The 18,290-nt window shown below is 39.5% G+C and overlaps 1 long non-coding RNA gene across 2 annotated transcripts in view; it reads right to left on the bottom strand.

The window, feature by feature from the left end:
• Nucleotides 1–18,290, bottom strand: part of LOC126508761 (uncharacterized) — a 355,346-nt gene that overhangs the window by 246,565 nt on the left and 90,491 nt on the right. For both annotated transcript variants that reach the window (XR_007593963.1, XR_007593962.1), the window contains exon 2: nt 15,741–15,851. This is a non-coding gene — a long non-coding RNA (uncharacterized lncRNA). The remainder of the gene's footprint in view (nt 1–15,740; nt 15,852–18,290) is intronic.

Genomic DNA, 18,290 nt, shown 5'->3' with positions numbered 1-18,290 from the left:
TGAGAGTGTTTTTTTTTTTTTTTTTTTTTTTTTTTTTTTTTTAAGAATAGAATCATTGTTTCCTTAGTGATATTTCTTCTCTGTCACTCTTGAGAGAAAGGTGTGATACGGTCCATATGTTAGAAATAAGACAGAATTCAGGAAGAATTAATTCATCCTGGGGATGCTAGGGATGAGGTGTGTCAGGCCTGTGGCAGAATGAGCTAGAACGTGGAGATAAATAAAAACCTGTCCAGCACTCTTACTCCCAGCATCTGGGCTGGAAGACACAAAGTCTCTATTTTTCCTTCTTCCATGTTAATTCTGCCACTGTCATCAGGTCCTGTGGGACTGTGACAGGGAGGGTCTCATCTCCTGGACGTGCTCAGAAAGTTATGAAAAAGAAAGCAAAGCCACGCTCTATCCACAGCTTGGATTCAATAGGACCAGCCCGAATCACTTCTGAACATCAGACGCTAACCGTCTATTTTGGAATGCCACAGGACATACAGGAAGCTCCTCAGATGGGTCTCCTAATTCCAGGGTCAGACTTTGAGCACACAGATCTCAGCCCCACCACTCTTTTTGCCCCACAGAGCTTCTGTTGATCCCTAGCCCAAAATGGATTTGCTCAGGCTTTTATTTAAAATCCTTCACACCCCGTTACTGTCTTCAAAAGATGCTTGTGAGCACCTTCTTGCCTGCCTTCCTGCCCTCCTGCCTTATTTTACATTTTAGTGTAATGTCTAAGCTCCTTTCCAAGATGGCTCCCACCTACTCCACCGGGGTTATTTTCAAACCTCGAGTCAGTATTGTTCTGAGTGAAGAACTTATTGTCTCGGGCCTCAGTTTCTTCATTTGTAACATGGGGATGACGGATGAGTGGATGAGATGCAGTGAGTGCCCACGCAGGCTGGGATCCATGTATTTCAGATTTTCAGATGTTCATTATTTTTTTGCTGGTGGTTCCCTGTTTTCCTCTCACTTCTCTATAGAGAAATGTTGGATGAAATTCTCAGGAGGATTGAGATGGTAGCCTTCGCACACCCTCGTCTGATGTTATTTTATGCCCCTTCAGTGACGATAGCTTCTTTTGGACTCCAAAATACAGAGGAACATACCTTCACAGTTGTATTTGCTTAACATTCTATAATACTTTGAAATCAACTCCAGTCACGGCTTGAGAGCTTCTAGGCAATGGTGTTCAGGAATGCCATGATATCATCTTCCCATATAATTTAAAATTTTCCAGAAGCCAAATTAAACACTTCACAAAGAAGTAAGTGAAGTCCATTTTTAATTGTACACTCTACCTCAATATATCAACAGTATGAGGTCCTCAACATAAACTGTAACAGCTATTGATGAATGATTTTTATGTAGCCTTTGAAATCTTGTACATATTTTACATTTTTCTTTGCATTAGGTGTATGATTAGTAGTGACCATGCTTTATTGCACAGACCACGAGAGTGTGAGTACACAGCTGATCATGCATGCCCAGAACCTATCCCGCTGACTGATCAATAGCAGGAACTTGTCAATGTTTTGTCTGTGAGTAACCACTGCAGGTATGGACATGGGTCCATTTTCTGGGGCTGTATGATGAAGCACCACAGATGTGGAGGCATAGCCCAGAGAAATGTATTGCCTCAGATTTGGAGACTGAATGAATGAGATCATCTAGTGTCAAGGTTGGTTCCTTCTGAGACTTTGAGGAAGTCTCTGCTTCCTGCATCTCCTAGCTTCTTGTCTCCTGTTGGCAAGCGGTGGATACTTGGCTTTGGTTGTACCATTCTAGTGTCTTCTGTGCCTTGTTTTGTGTGTGTGCGCATGTGCACACATGTGTGTGTGTGGTGTCTTTGATTTCTTCCTTTTATAAGGACACTAGCCATCAAATTAAAGTCTTTCTGTGTAATTATTTCCACTCAACTGAGTCATTCTCTTCTGTAGAGAGGAGGAAGGAGTGTAAGATTCAGGAAGCTTAAGGAATTTACTGGGTTCTGGAAGCTCATAGATATTAGGAGGCTCAGGAAACAAACAAAAAAAATACAAGCTTTTCAAGATCTCTCTCCATAGTTATGAAGGCAGTGAACAAAGCTGGCAGGGGAAGAGATTCTCTCTTTAGTGGAATAACTGAGCAGGGGGTGGGGATGGTGGGTGTGGGTATGCATCAGTGCTCCAGGAATGTAGCGTCCCTGAGTCATTGCTGTGCTGGGGTGGGCTGTCTTGGTGATAATGTTTCCTGAGAGCCATTCATGCTGCTGTAAGCAATGGTAATAAACTCATTGATTTGCCAGATTAGATGTGGTTAGAATCCTTTCTTTGGTCTTTCATTGGTGCCCCATCTGGAGTAAATATAGTTTTTGTATCTCCATAGGATTTGAAGGAACTTTTTTTAGAACTGAGACCAATTCTCAGATACTGTGGATTAATGAGCAGCTGGAAACCCAAGTCAGCCTACAATAAGCTTGATACTAATAACGACTTTTGTTTCTGGGTTTATGGCTGAGACAGACAGAGTAGGGTTCCATTTCAGGTCTGTTAATTTCAAATTCAACATATTTTCTTTTGTTGCCCTTCAGGGAGCTGTTATTGTCTGAACTTCCTCATATTGGCCATCCAGAGCAGTGCTTGAATTGTTAAGAGCAAGTAAGAATTCCTTTAGTAAACTAAAGCGTACTTTAGTTAGCATGACTCTAGGTATAAAGTATGTGCTGCCTAAGCTAAGAAACCTAGTTCAGATTCTTAGCACTCACATAAGAGCTGGGCATGGTGGTACCTAGTGAGGTGGAGGCAGGTAGATTCCTGGAGGTGAATGGGCAGACAGCCTAGCCGATCTATGAGTTCCAGGTTTAATGAGAAACTATTTCCAAAATTAATGTGGAAAGTAACTGGGGGAGACAAGTGAAATAGATCTCTGGCATCTACACCATGTGTACACATGGTACTTTCACATACCCGCATAAACATGTATTGTCCCCCCATAGCCACATAAACAAATACAATAAATAAAACAAGTATCTTTGTGACCTAAGTATAATATCATACTCCAATAATCCAAAAAAGTACCTGATAAACTTTATGAATCTGAGGCTAGCCTAGGCTTCATAGAAAGTTCTAATCAGTATAAATTTCATAGCAAAATTCTTACTCACAAAGCAAAACAGAACCATTTTTTGTGTGAAATAAAACAAACATGGTTCTGAAATACTCAGTTTACAAAAAACAACAACAGAAAAAGCAAACCACAACAAAACAAAAAATCAAATTCCAAAAATTCCTTGAACTTATTCTTTCCTGTCTTTCATTTCCTTTCTTGTCTGTCTGGTTATTGTTGTTTTCAGTTGTTGGTTGCTGGAAATGAAGCCATGAAGGGCAAGTAGCTGGAGAATTTCAGAAATTCAGCTCAGAGCAGGCAGGATGGCCCCTTTCTATGTGACACTACTAGCCAACATTCTAAGGCCAAGTTCCTCAGGCCAAGCCACCCCTACTCTAAGCCAATGCCCAGAATTTCCTTGTGGTGACCCTTGTTATTTTAGAGAGAACTGGTATATCCAAGCAGCTCCATACGATCCAACTAAAATCCCCACATCACAAAGAGAGGAATCTTTTGAAGGTCAGAATTTGGGATTTGCCAATGATGCTCGGGTTGTAAGACACTGGTGCGTGGTTAGGCCTCTTCTGCACTGTCCTGAAGAATTAGATTCTTTTGACTCACCAAGGAAAAGAGTCTTTTGCCAGTATTTGCAAAACTGCTCTAATGGTATTCTGCTCTGATAAGCCCAGACCAGCACTGGATAATAGTCAATCTCCTGTTAGCTGCTGGAACCTGGAGAACTTATTCCTCTAGATTGCTTTTCCAGGCTGGCTATTCAATTATCTCTGTTAAAGGTCAGACTTCGTTAGATTATGATTAAAATTTCCATTTTTTAAAAGATAAATTACCCCTTTTTTTCCCCAATATTGGCTCCTGTCAGAAAACTTGGAAAAAGTTTTACTTCTCTTTTCCCCCCTCTGAAAATTTAATGAGCTTTGCAATTGCTTTCAGCTTAGTAATATTGGTAAGACTAACGCTGGTCTCTCTGTCGGTCAACCTAAGTAATGCTGATTTCTGGAACAGTGGTGGTAGTTTAACAGGACTGTTTAAGGGAGTAGGACCTAAGGTATTCTGCCTTTCTTTAAGGATTTTCTAAAACTTTATTTAAAGACTAAAAATATACTAGAAAGGGAACTTCAAAGCTCGTTTCTATGGGCCTTATACATATGTCCCTATGGTGTAGTTAGGAGCAAGATGATGATGTTTCATTAATGTTCAGTGTAGTGACCTCTCTGAGCTATGGGATTCTATTGAGCAGGGGCAATAGCTAGACTGCTGATAAAATCAAATATATTTCTATTGACGTATATTCATTATATGAATTGATGGATTTAATAAATGCAGAATCATACAAGTATACCATGTACTTTGTTCACCCTTAATCAGATCCCCCCTCCCCTTACTGACCTTCTCTCATGTTATTTCCATTTCTCCTCCCAGACAGCATCATTTCTACTTTTAGATCCCACAGTACATACATGGTTCTACATACCCATATGTACCCTAGGATTCACAAATGAAGGAAACTGGCATTTGTCTTTTTGGAGTCTGGCTTATTTTGCTTAATAGGATGTCCTCCAGTTGCATCCATCTTCCTGACAGAGCCAAAATAGTACAAACATGATGTCACTGAATCCAGACAGAACCCTATTAGTAAGCAATCATTCAGTCATTACAAAGAGTTGATGCTGCAAAGCTGAAGGAAATGGGATATAACCCACAAGGACAAAGAGACACCTGTAACTGAACCCAGGACAGTCTGATTCCACAACCTGACATTCACTTACAAAGACTCTGTCTGGCATCTTCCCATATGTCCCCTTGATCTCCTAGGTGACATCTCCATCTTCCTACAGATTAGGTTTCAGCTCTAACTAGAGAATACAGAACTTGGGATCAGGACAGCTATTGCTGGTCTAGCCACTAGTGACTATCTTTCAGTCTTAACCCCTGTGCTGGAGTGACAACCCAAAGTGGTTCATTTCCATTTGAACTTTTTCTCAGAGTGTAAATGATGTCTCCCCTGGACCATTTCTTAGAACTTAGTGTCTAAACTCCCCCACTATATCAATCTAAAATCTAAATGTTGTCAGAATTACAGTAATATTTAAATAAGATGAAAATAGAAACAAGTAACTGACAGCATATCATATACCAAACATTGAATTTTTTTGTTTATTTTGTTTTTTTGAGACAGTGTCTCACCATGCAAGCCCGGATAGCCTAGAACTCACTATGTCTATCAGGCTGACCTTGAACTCATAGAGATCCGCTTGCTTCTGCCTCACCCATGCTAGGATTAAGGGGTGCACCAATACACCAGGCTATGCTTTCTTATGTCATGTTCTAACTCTATGCTTCACAAAAGTCAGATGCAAAGCAATTATCCTTATCTTAATTTGTATTGAGGGAGAGCTAGGTGACACTTTTGCTAAATGTCCATCCTTCAGAGTTGGTCTGATCTCCAAGCCTGATGTTGTATCTAGCAGCTAGGTGAAGGAACATAGGACACAGCATACATTCATCTAGGATTGTCAGGAAGATGCTTCTGATCCGGCTGTCTTCTAGGGCACACCTACCCCAGCAGTACCTTTTTACTGCTGTTGTTCAATTACAACGTAGAATCCATACTAAAGCTTTTGTCTTTCAAAGGAGGATTCCCTAGTCATTCAAAGAAGGAGGGTTTCCTAGTTAGCTGTCAACTTCATACAGTTGTAGATTCATCCCATGGAGTTTCAGTGGAGGAATTCCGGAGATCAGGTTGGCCTGAGGCCAATTGATGATTTAGATTGATGTGGGAGTTCCCAGCCCACTGTGAGTGATACCATCCCTAGGTCTTGGATGATTTAAGAAAGCAAGCTGAGCATAAGCCAGCGGATTAGCCAGAATGATTTGATAAACTGTTCCTGCATCTAGGTTCCTGCCTTGACTTTATTCAACAACGGATGGGCACCTAAAAGTATAAGTCCGAATTAACCTTTTCCTCCCCTGACTTGCTTTTGGTTTGGATGTTTTTTCATAGTGTCAAGAAGAAAACTATGCCAGGTCAAGGGGAGGAAAAATAGAGTAAAGAACCAGAAACGTAAATAATATCTCGGGCTTCTCTATGCATTTTAATAACATTTAATATTCTTATTCAAATAAGAATAGTGAGGGTAGGGGAATTGATTTCTCTCGCTTTACACAAATCTAGACTGAGAGTCAGATCCTAGTCAGTCTTTGTATGGAGGGTGCTGGAAGACAGGTCAGGGGTCATCTTTTTGTTACTTGGAATGAGAGCATCTCATAACATTATTCTTTCATTTTTTGTTAATTTTTCAGCTTGTGTGTTCAGTGTAAAAATGCAGAATACCCTTGGATTTGGAAACTGTAAGGAGGGAGAGATTGCACATGTGACATACTACTGCTGTGTCCATATATTTAGAAGATCAAAAAAAATTACTGAAGGTATAAAAAATATTAGTTGATTCTGAACTGTTGGATCTCTGTTTTTGAGACCCCCTTATTGCAACCAGTGTGCTGTTTCACATAATGCTACATAATCAAATGTTTCATCTACTCCAACTTACTTTGAATGGCATCGTGACAATTTTTGTAACTTTAGTAAGACGTTGGTCAACATACCATAATTTACCGTCCGGTTAAACCTCGTGATTTCCAGGATCTCTTAGAGCTGTCATCAGTTCTTTTGTGCAAATCACCCAGATAGTGCACTCTTGCTTGTTCCTATCATCTCCTTTTGATGAAATAACTTTGGCTTCTTAACTTAAGAACAGATGTTAAACTTTACTATTCGATTGCCATTCCAGGGAGAAACCTTAGGGCTCCTTTGTGTGGCTTTCTCTTCTGCAGTTCTATTTCAAAGTCTATGGGAATTGCTGGAATAGAGGACAGCAAGGGATGGGCCCAGAGTGTTTGTTAGGATCACCCTTCCATGCTGGTGTGACTGGGAAATGAGTGGTGTGTGTTCCAAAAATTTCCCCATTTGCTAATGAGTATGTCATTATACCTTATAAATAGAAATCATCTAAAGTGGAAGTATGAATGTCTATAGACATTTCATTTAAAAGTTACCCCCTTCTGGATGCTGCAGAGATGATTTAGTTAGTGTAGGGGTCACTTTGCAAGTATGAGGATCTCAGTTTCATGCATCAAACCCCATTAAAAACAAAACAAAAAGAACAATTAAAAAAACAGGGCCGGAGGTAGATGCTTGCAACCCCAAAGCTGGGGAGGCAAAAACAGGAAGATGCTGTAGCTTACTGTACACTTATCCAGGATAACGTATTTGACAGCATCCAGGCCAGTGAGGGACTGCTTTGTTGTAAGAGACTGATCATTCATTCCTAGCTGTGGCTATGTGGCATCTCTCTGACTCCACCTTCTTTCTCCCAGCATTCAGTTTAATTTTTCCAGTCTGTCTCTGTTCTGCACTGCTATAGGCTCAAAGAAGTTCCTTTATTTATTAGCCAATAAAAGAAACACATGTACAGTAGGACTTCCCATATCATTTCCCCTTTTTCTGTCTAAGTAAAAAGGAATGTTTTAACTTTAACATAGTAAAATTATACATAACAACACAGGTATCAAGCAAGAATTACACTTACAATATTTATATCTACTTTATATTTTATGATAACTAAAGAAAACTATAATTATAACTATCTATTCTTCAACTCCATCAAAGACTCCAGAAGGATATAATATTACCTAAGTCAACAGGAAGTAGCTTGTTTCTTTATTTGTTATCCTATAACAGATTCACATGTTCCGGAGGGATATCCCTTTTCTTTTCCCTTTTTCTGTCTAATTAAAAAGGAAGGTTTTAACTTTAACAGAGTAAAATTATACATAACAACACAGGTATCAAGCAAGAATTACACTTACAATATTTATATCTACTTTATCTTTTATGATAACTAAAGAAAACTATAATTATAACTATCTATTCTTCAACTCCATCAAAGACTCCAGAAGGATATAATATTACCTAAGTCAACAGGAAGTACATTGTAAGCAACTCCCAAATCTCTAGAATTGACGGAGACATCTTGCTGCCTGGACAGTTACCCAAAGTTCTTCTGTAACATTGGGGGCATTCTAATCTTTGGCCCACAGGCCCATACTATCCAGCAGACTTTTCCATAAAGCAGAAAATTTGAAGATCTGTTCTGCCTTGTAATGGCAAAGCCCATCAGTTGCTTTCTTCTGTTTCCTGCAGAATGTCTGGCAGACTCTTTCATAAAGCAGGAACCTTGAAGGATCATCTCACCTTTTAAGCAAGTTCAGCCATCATTTCTCTGTGGGTCCTGCATGTCCATTTCATACAGCATAAGAACAAGCAGTCCAGGCAAGAGCAGTTTCTTGCCCATATGGCTAACCAATGCCATAAGGAACATCTTCCTCTTGAAGTAATTGGTGCTGCCAGGAGCAGATGTGTCTCATTGTCATGAAATGTCCTAAATTATTAAAATGTTTTAAATGCCATATTCTGAAGGTCTCTGAAAGATTTGAAGAATACCTATCTAAGTAAACTATATCTCTATATATCTAGAAAACCTAACTAACATGACTAGACACTTGACTATTATAGATGTTTGCCTATTAACCTGTATTTCTTAACTAGACATTACATTTTTAACTGAGTTGCACAGTACCCTAATCAAGAGCAGAAATATACATATAACAAAATTGATCTTAAATTTGTATCAATAAAACAAGGTCAATATCAATGCAAAGTGTTCATATCTATAGCATATTCCCCTTTAAATGTAAACAAACATTTATAAACAATATTTGGGAATTTGAATGTAGTTCTCTCCAAACTGCTTTCTGTTTTTTGTTGAATTAAATATTTTCCTTTTAGGGGTTTTCACAGAGAACTTTTGGGTGATATTGGTTCATCAAACCACAATAGTCAGGAAAAATTCCACAGGTTCTCATCCTCTGTGTAAACAAAAGCAGAACCACTTTTTCAAAGCAAAATATCCTTAGGCCCAAATTTTGAAGTCAAGATACCTTTGTGTTTGTGTATCTTAGCAGCTCCCTGAATCAAATATCTCTCTGCAGTCAAAAAATTCAAATAAAACACAATAATATACAGAATCCAGACTCTGTGTATATTCCATCTTTACATGGTTTATTTTTCTTTTCTCCTTTTAATCTATAATTCTCTATACTCTGTCTCTTTAAAGACTTTGTTTTATTTTTTTAAAAACCATTTACTTCCTTTTATAACTGTCTATATTTTTCTTCTCTCTTCCAAGGCTACATTCATTTATCCAACACTGTGACCCATTTGTTGGTCTTTTTTATCTGAATCTGTCTTAATTGTGTATCTGTAACTATTTTCTGACCTGTACCACTTCTTAAAATGCAAAGCTCTAAGTGTCATTACTAAGACTAAGGCTGCTTTGCCTTTGGCTTTGTTCAGTCAAACATGGCAGGGTGGAGCTCTGTTTAGTGCAAGCCATGCTCACAGCCCCATTTCAGGCACTACTTAGGTCTATGTCATCATTAAGCAAGTTGTAGCACTCTGCTCACAAAACCCATTTAAATGCTCTGTAGCTTACCCCTTAAAGGGTCAGAGTTCATGTTAGAAGCATGGCCCAGAAAGCAATGTTTTCAAAACCTTGTGTTTTTTCTTTTTCTTTTTTTCCTTACCACTGAATCAGGAAGACTTCTTTTAAAGGAGCTGCAGCATGCCTCCAGCAAGCAGAGCCCATTCAAATGCAAAAAATGTGGCTAAACTTTGTTTTTTAGTGTCTAGCATACCTTTCCTCTCAGGTTTTATGTGCATTTAGCTAGCACACATTGGAACACCAATTTGTTGTAGGAGGCCTCTTGTTTGTTTCCCAGTTGCCCAGACTCCTGAAATAATCACACAGAAACTATATTATTTAAATCACTGCTTGACCTATTAGCTCTAGCTTCTTATTGGCTAGCTCTTATATCTTAATTTAACCCATTTTTATTAACCTGTGTATCATCATGTGGCTGTGCCTTACTGGCTCGTCTGTTCCTGGTGATGGCTACACGGTGTCTCCTGACTCCACCTTCTTTCTCTCAGCATTTAGTTTAGTTTTCCCCGCATACCTCTATTCTGCCCTGCCAGGCCCAAGACAGATTCTTTATTAACCAATGGTATTCACAGCATACAGAGGGGAATCTCACATTGCTGCTTCTCCAAAAAGGTAGGTGGCACCTGAGAAATGACCGTTGAGGTTATTCTCTGGTTTTAACTTGCCTATACAAACACATGTATACACACCCAAAAAGTTACTTCTGTTGCTCTTTCATTTAAGGGGAGAAAAGGAAAAAGAAAGAGAATTACATTGTTAGTTTCCCTAGTGAAAATTATCCTCAGAAGACATAATATGTTATGAAGTACCCACTAACAGCAGGCAAGCTATGAAGCCATTTCTACTAAAAAATATGCCATCTGGCAAGAAACAGTTTGTGTGATTTTGTATCATTGTGATTGTGTTATCCAAGGTTAATGATGATGACAACTGCATTGTCTAAGTTGTTTTCTAGTAGGAAATGGGACATCATTCTAGAAGAGACATTATGGATAGCTTCAGGTTAAGATTTCTGGCAATGATTTTGTGTATTTTAAACTAAGAGGGACTGCCTGAACCAAGCCTTTGGAGTTTTCCCCATGTGCTCAAGAATATGCAGGAAATGCAGTTAATTGGAGGGGATTGCATGCTGATGTCACTCAGAAAACCTGTTTCTTGCATTAACCTTACACAGAGCTGAGATGAGCTGTACCCAGGTCTACAGTGCCCTGTGCCTCACTCTCCAGGTCATCTCCCTTTTATTTTGAGTTCACACATGTGGCCTTTTATATACTGTCTTCTCATCTTGAAGCATCCTCAACTCTCTGGCTCCAGTTTCTCAGTCTTGCACTCAACTCCATGCCATAAGTGCTGACAGGGGTTTTCTGTCCTGCAGCCATTCAGCCCTAAAGAAACACACAGAGGTCTACATTAATTATAAACTGGTTGGCTTATTAGCTCCGGCGTCTTATTAACTCTTACATCTTAAATTAACCCACAATTCTTGTCTGTGTTAGCCATGTGGCTTGGTGCCTTTTATCAGTGAGGCATTCTCATCTTGCTTCCTCTGTGTTTGGCTTCCTCTGTGATGACTGCAGACTGTGCCTTTCTCTTCCCAGAATTCTCCTGTTCTTGTTGTCCTGCCTGCATTTTCTGCCTGGCTACTGGCCAATCAGTATTTTATTAAAGCAATACAAGTGAAAAGTCTTTACATGGCACAAGATCATTGTGCCATGCACATATGCAGTGATTCTTCATCCTTTTGAGGTGGTGAAAATTTTATCTTACACACAGTTCGAATGCCTCTTTTTGTTTCTGCACTTACCATAGTTGTCATTGTGTTTTGGGGGCATGATGATGGGTAACGGCTTCATGAGTGGCTTAGTTACAATAAAACACCATGAAGGCAACTTATAAAAGACAACATTTAATGCGGGCTTGTAGTTTCAGAGGGTAAGTTCATGACCATCATGGCAGGGAGCATGGCAGCATTCAGGCAGCCATGGTGCTGGGGTGGTAGCTGAGAGTTTACATCTTAACCACAGGCCAGAGTATAGAGACAGAGCTAACTGAGAATGGTGAGGATTTTTGAAACATCAAAACCCATACTGAGGAATGGATACACCTCCTCCAACATGGTCACACTTTCCAATTCTACCCAAAGAGTTCCACCAATTGGGCATCAAGTATTCAAACATATGAACCTACGGGTTCCATTCTCATTCAAGCCACCACAATGAGAAATATTCAGCCTGAGTTCCCTGAGTGCCTACCATGTGTTTGTTATTAGAGGAGACCCAGGTGACCCTTGTGAGTGGATTAATGACTTGGATTTGGAATGGTGATTACTGATCTTGGCCCATCATTCTTTGTTTATTGCTAGCTTCCATAAGTGGGTGGTGACTTTGTAAGTGTGTGCCATGGTTTGCTGGCTGTGTTCAAGCGCAAATGGTGACTGTAGAATACTGATTGTATTTGCCTGAATGTGTCCTGGGCCGTGTTGGGGATCAAAGCCTGAGGTTAGCATGACTGATTCCTTAGCCAATAGAAACAGAGTGCCCTAAAAGATGTTTTTAACCTCACAATGATGGGGAAAGAGCACAGACAAGGGTCAAAGCCTGGATGTAGGAAACACTGCACCAGGTTTTCTGACTTTAGCTGTTTATCTACCACATCACAAATGGTTCTAATTTAGCACCAAGCCTGTGCCCGAAAAGAATAATAATGAGCAGAATTACAATTTGTGGGAAGTAGAAAAGGTCTTGTAAAATATCCTGGTGCCTTTTTCCCCCCATAGTCTCTGGGCCTGGCCCCTGCTTCTTAGAAAAATGATTGCCATTTCCTAGGAGTAGATGACCCCAGCTAACCTCCCAGGCTTTCAGGACCTTAGACGTTTGTTTTCTTTATGTAAAGTAAGAAGGCTATGCTGGATAATATTTAAACTCTCTTTGGATCCTGAACCATTCATTATTCATAAGTAAGCCCTTATAATTCCCAGGCTGTGTGATTTCCTGGACATTATTTCTAAGTCCAAACCTTACATTACATAGCTTGATATGGAAAGATTAGCATTAATAATGGGTGGTACTGAAAGATATCTTACTACATGTTAGTCAACGTTCTGAATTAGAGACAGCAAGACACTTAATCCCAGTGATCATAGGTGTGGCATTATTATTAATCCCTTTTCACATATGAGAAATCTGACACTCAGAAAATATGCCCAAAATTTGCTAGAAACTAAGTGAGAAGGGTAGGATTTAAACATAGACATTGTGGTTTCAGAGTTCATGCTAACTTGGTTTAGGGACAATTTTCTATACCAAGTGAACTTGGGTTTTTTTTATTAATTTGTTTGTAAATTGCTTTTTTTCCAAAAGAGATTTGAAGTGCTTCACTAATAAAACACCATATCTATCATTTTTAAAATGTATAAAGTATAAAAGTAATAAAGAGGGGCACATAAGTGGATAGCATCAGTATGGAAATTTTAATGACTATTTTATTAAAGATACATTGATATGCTTGTTCTGAGTGTTCCAATAGTACATGGAGATATTGAAGAAAAGGAGAATGAGAAAGGTGAATGAGATTGAACAGAAAAAAATGATAGAAAGAAAGAGAGAAAGGAAGGAAAGAAAAAAGGAAGGAAACAAAGAGAGAAAAGAAAGAAAAGGAAAGAAGGAAAAAAGGGAAGGAGAAAGGAAGAGTGGGAGGGAGAAAAGACAGATGGGAGGAAGGGAAGAAGGGAGGTAGGGATAGAAAGGAGGGGGAAGGAACAGGGAAAATGAAGGAAAGAAGAAGGGAAAAGATCCAAACCACTTCCAACCTTATCAATCTGATATACCCAAGAGAGGCCTTATCATACAGCAAAATTAAGAAAATAAAAACATTTTGTGTGCTCTACAGAAATGATCCTCTAAGGTAGAAGAATGGTGTTTGCCATAATAAGAGGTTAAATGAAACAAGACAAAAATGATTACTCACGATAGTCCTCTACGTTGAGAAGCAGAACTCAATTTTATTCTTACCCTTAAAATATTGTTTCAGTAATTTCACAATATAGTATGGTCTTCTACAGTATCTTCTCTCTCCATTCGTCTTTGTAATCACATATATTCAGTCATAGAAGGGAACATGGCCAGTTATGATCTCAGCCTTCTTTTGTCCTTGGCAACACAGTTGACTCGCAGAAGCTATTTGTAGTGTACTGTTGATTTGGGGACATGCCTGTCATTTTATAATGCAGGCATCTTATCTGTGAATTTTCAGAAGTTCCCACATGCCCTTCTAAACTCCTCTGAGGTCATAGTATCACTTCTGGTTATGTCATTCCATGCTACCTCCTCCTTGTTCTCAAGAATTAACTACAAGTTATTTGAATATGTAGCCTAACGTGGTTATGGGCATAGTCATAGTCATGGTCAAAGCTACTCTCTCTAGTGTGAAATCTCCTGGGAGTTCAGCATCTCACCATCACACTACCCTTCCAACCCGTGGCTACAGGATGCATTTGATCCCCAGCTGCAGTTATCACCATGCTAACGCCTACAGTTAATCATTCTTTTCTATATTAACCAAGAGTATAGAGACTCTTTCTTCTATCCAACTCAAAAACTGGTATTGTCGTAAACAAAAGTTGATATTTCCTCATGGCACCTAATAGATTAACTAAATAATCTCATCATTAAGTGTATAGCATGTTTTGGTAAGTGCAAAGATGCTCAATGATGACTGTGTAGTTGACTGGATTAAGACCCACTTAGGACAATAATAAAGCAGGCTTCTATGTAGGGCTGTCAAGATGCTTGCAGAGATAGCTGTCATGTGGAGCAACAACAACTGAGAAAGATCCACTCTGAAATAAAAATTTTTAAAAGACATGAAGCAGAACATTCTTGTCACTGCATTTGTTTTATTTACAAGATATTAAAATATAAGATATTTATATTTTTCTATTTGTCTTAATCAGGTTTCTGCTGCTGTGAAGAGACACCATGGCCACAGTAACTCTTATAAAGGAAAACATTTAATTGTGGTCTGGTTTATAGTGCAGAGGTTTCCCCATTGTCATCATGGCAATGAGCATGGTGACACACAGGCAAACATGGTGCTGGAGAGACAGGTAAGAGTTTTATATCTGAATCAGCAGACAACAGGAAGAAAGTGAGACTGGGCCTGTCTTGAGCATTTGAAGCCTCAACCAAAACTGACTCCCCACACACATTTTTTTCCAGCAAGGGCACACCTCCTAATAGTGCCAATCTTGTTGAGCCTATGGAGGCCATTTTCATTCAAACCACAAGACTTCATTAAATTTAGGAAGTTTGTTGTTGATTTTAACTGTACTAATAAACTCCTAATGGACCTTTTGTGTGGTATATTTATTAAATATCAATAGTACAAACCACAGAAATAAAAGTCCTGGAACATTCTCAATAAATATCAGAAAATAAAAGGGTTCTGAGGTCAAAAGTTTTTATGTTTTAGAATGACCCGTTCTATCTAATTTCACTGATGACAGATTTTGAATTCCACCTTAGAATTTGCCATATAGCTTTCCTGTCACTTTGCAGACATTTGCAAGAAGAAAATGAACCTTTAACCCACATATAAGATATCTATTTTAACATTGACAAAATCTGTGTACTTTTTTTAATTTTTTTTGTTATTTATTTATTTATTAAAGATTTCTGCCTCCTCCCTGCCACCGCCTCCCATTTCCTTCCCCCTCCCCCAATCAAGTCCCCTTCCCTCATCAGCCCAAAGAGCAATCAGGGTTCCCTGCCCTGTGGGAAGTCCAAGGACCACCCACCTCCATCCAGGTCTAGTAAGGTGAGCATCCAAACTGCCTAGGCTCCCACAAAGCCAGTACGTGCAGTAGGATCAAAAACCCATTGCCATTGTTCTCGATTTCTCAGTAGTCCTCATTGTCCGCTATGTTCAGCGAGACCGGTTTTAACCCAGGCTTTTTCAGACCCAGGCCAGCTGGCCTTGGTGAGTCCCCGATAGAACATCCCCATTGTCTCAGTGTGTGGGTGCACCCCTCGCGGTCCTGAGTTCCTTGCTCATGCTCTCTCTCCTTTTGCTCCTGATTTGGACCTTGAGATTTCAGTCCGGTGCTCCAGTGTGGGTCTCTGTCTCTGTCTCCTTTCATCACCTGATGAAGGTTAATATTCAGGAGGATGCCTATATGTTTTTCTTTGGGTTCACCTTCTTATTTAGCTTCTCTTGAACCTTGGGTCTTACCATTGCTAAGCAACATTCTACCATTAAGCTTTCTCATCAGCCCATATGTCATTTTCATGTTAGAATGATCTGTTTTTGTGTTGTCAAAAGAAAAGAGAATAGCGTTGGACATTTTTTTCTTTCTTATTAAATTACATTTGTGGCTTGATGCTGTGCTTTCAGTAAAGTGACTCTTCTAGATGACCTAAGCCGATTTTATCTTGAGCATCAGTGTGGTCGCATGTATGCTGTGGAAACAGAAAGGCACAGCAAACATTTTCCTGCCAGAATTTGCTTGGGGGAAGTTTCCCTGGTCTCAACTCCAATGTCACCAAGGGTGAGTCCCATATTATATGTCTCCTTTCTCCCCCTCTAGGAATCAAATCTTTCCTCTGACCCCAGTCACATCTTAACACAACACACACACACACACTCACAAGATATGTTATATATGTAGAAGAAGAAATGTATTTGCAACATTTAAAAGTCAAAGGGAAAAGTAGAGGAGTCTACAAGGCCACTTAAGCAGAATAGCGTCACTCAATCACTCCAGCATAGGCGACTTTGCTCTGCTCTGTGGTCTCAGCCTGAGCAAACATGGTTCTAATTTTGAATACTACCCGTTTGAAAATAATTTTCTACCAAACCACAAAATAAAAAAATAAAAAGGTAATGGATTCCAGATTCAGGTTCAGTACAACTTCAAGAAGCACAAGACATAGAGCCCTGGAGGGCAATGAAATGCCTGGAAAGCATCAAAGCAACCCCGCCCCCAACAAACACACTGCCTTTAGCACTCTGCCATCTTTCTAAGGGTGAGAGAAACGAATCTTGAAAGAGGTGTGAACTGGAGAGTCGGCAGAACTGTGTGCTGTCAGAGTTCAGGTGCGTTTCCTTTTTCCCTTTGCAGAAATCTAGAGCTGGAGCTCTGTGACCTTAGACCTGTCTTTCAGTCCTGCAGTGCAATGCCGGCCTCTTTCCTGTGACGGCACACTTTGGCGAGAGGTTTCAGGTGTGCGGAGGCGGGTGGGTCCAGCCTTGGGCTCCTTTAGTCATCTTTGCTCAGGATTCCTGATTCTGATGACTGGAGGAAACGAAGATGGGACTGACATTCCACGAAGATGAATCTGGTTCCGGTTTATTAAACTTGAACAGGCGTTAAGTGCACACAGATTGAAGAGCGATGATTAGGTAGGTCTCTTGCCGAAGGTGCTCTGACAATAGTGACAACATTGACGACAGATGGAAAAATTAGTTTTCAGCTAGAGAAAATCAGCTTAGACGCAGGAAGGGACATCCTTGGTTATTTCTCTCTAAGGAGCCCCCTGGAACTGGGTTTGTTTTCCCTGTTTGAAAGGTACACCTTTTCTCTGATGGGGTGCTAGGCAAAGCTGAGTTATTTTATTATCTTGAAAAGTCTTTTAAAATGAGTTGAATACAGCCATTTGGGCAAATTGATCTTGAACTCAAGGTCCTCCTGACTCAGTCTCCTGTGCAGTAAGAAGCTATAGTGTGTGCCCCTGTACTGGGTATAAGAATGAACCTTTGCATAATCAAAACAAGAAAGTCAATCTTTTGTCTTCATATTTTCTTGTTTATTTGTGTATTTGGTGTCAACTGTTTGCCCTTGTAATACCCCAGTCCAGAAAAATAACAGTGATGTTGTTAACATCCATAACCATCAGTCCCAGGACCATCTAAACTTGGGTGAAAAAAATCCCCATTCCACCACTACTTAACTAGGTGTTGGGTGTGTAAGACATTGTATTATATTCAGACTTTTTGCTAATATAAAATTATTTTAGAATTGCAATTTTCCTTGCTTAATCAGGAAAACACTTTTTACGCAGTCTGTTCTCTTTCCCTCCTCCCCTCAAATTGTTGATACATTATTTGCTATTTCATCGTTACGTCCTTTTGAGCTTGGTATCTTCAGAAAGCATCAGGGACCACAACCACCCTTTCTGATGTGCCCATGCTCACTCCACACCCGAAGTCACACATGTGCCCTAACTCTGGGATGGAGGAAGGATTTCTGTGCAAGGCTGATAGCTACAGGCTTGTCTCAGACAGGCAGGAAGCCATATATGCTGATAGGAAAGAGTACAAACATAAATGAGAGGAGTGAGATAAAACATGAAAGAGAAGGAAAAGATCAAACATAAAAGAGAGGAAAGATACCAAACATGAATGAGAGGAAATAGACTAAATATGAATGAGCGTCAAAAAACTAAGCAGAAATGAAAGTAAAGAAACTATCCATGAATGGGAGAAAAGAGACCAATTGATGAATGAGAGAAGAAAACTAAACATGAGTAAAAGGAATGCATCCAAATATGAATAAGAAGAAAGAGATCAAACACACTTTGATCTTTGTTGATCTCTAACAGATTTCATATATAAAGCAAAAAGTCTAAGATAAAA

This window comes from Alexandromys fortis, unplaced genomic scaffold, assembly GCF_014885135.2.
Source record: "Alexandromys fortis isolate MF-2015 unplaced genomic scaffold, M_Fortis_MF-2015_v1.1 scaffold_40, whole genome shotgun sequence".
NCBI classification, from domain to species: domain Eukaryota; kingdom Metazoa; phylum Chordata; class Mammalia; order Rodentia; family Cricetidae; genus Alexandromys; species Alexandromys fortis.
Note: the sequence above shows the minus strand (reverse complement) of the source record. Positions and strands in the feature narration are given on the sequence as shown.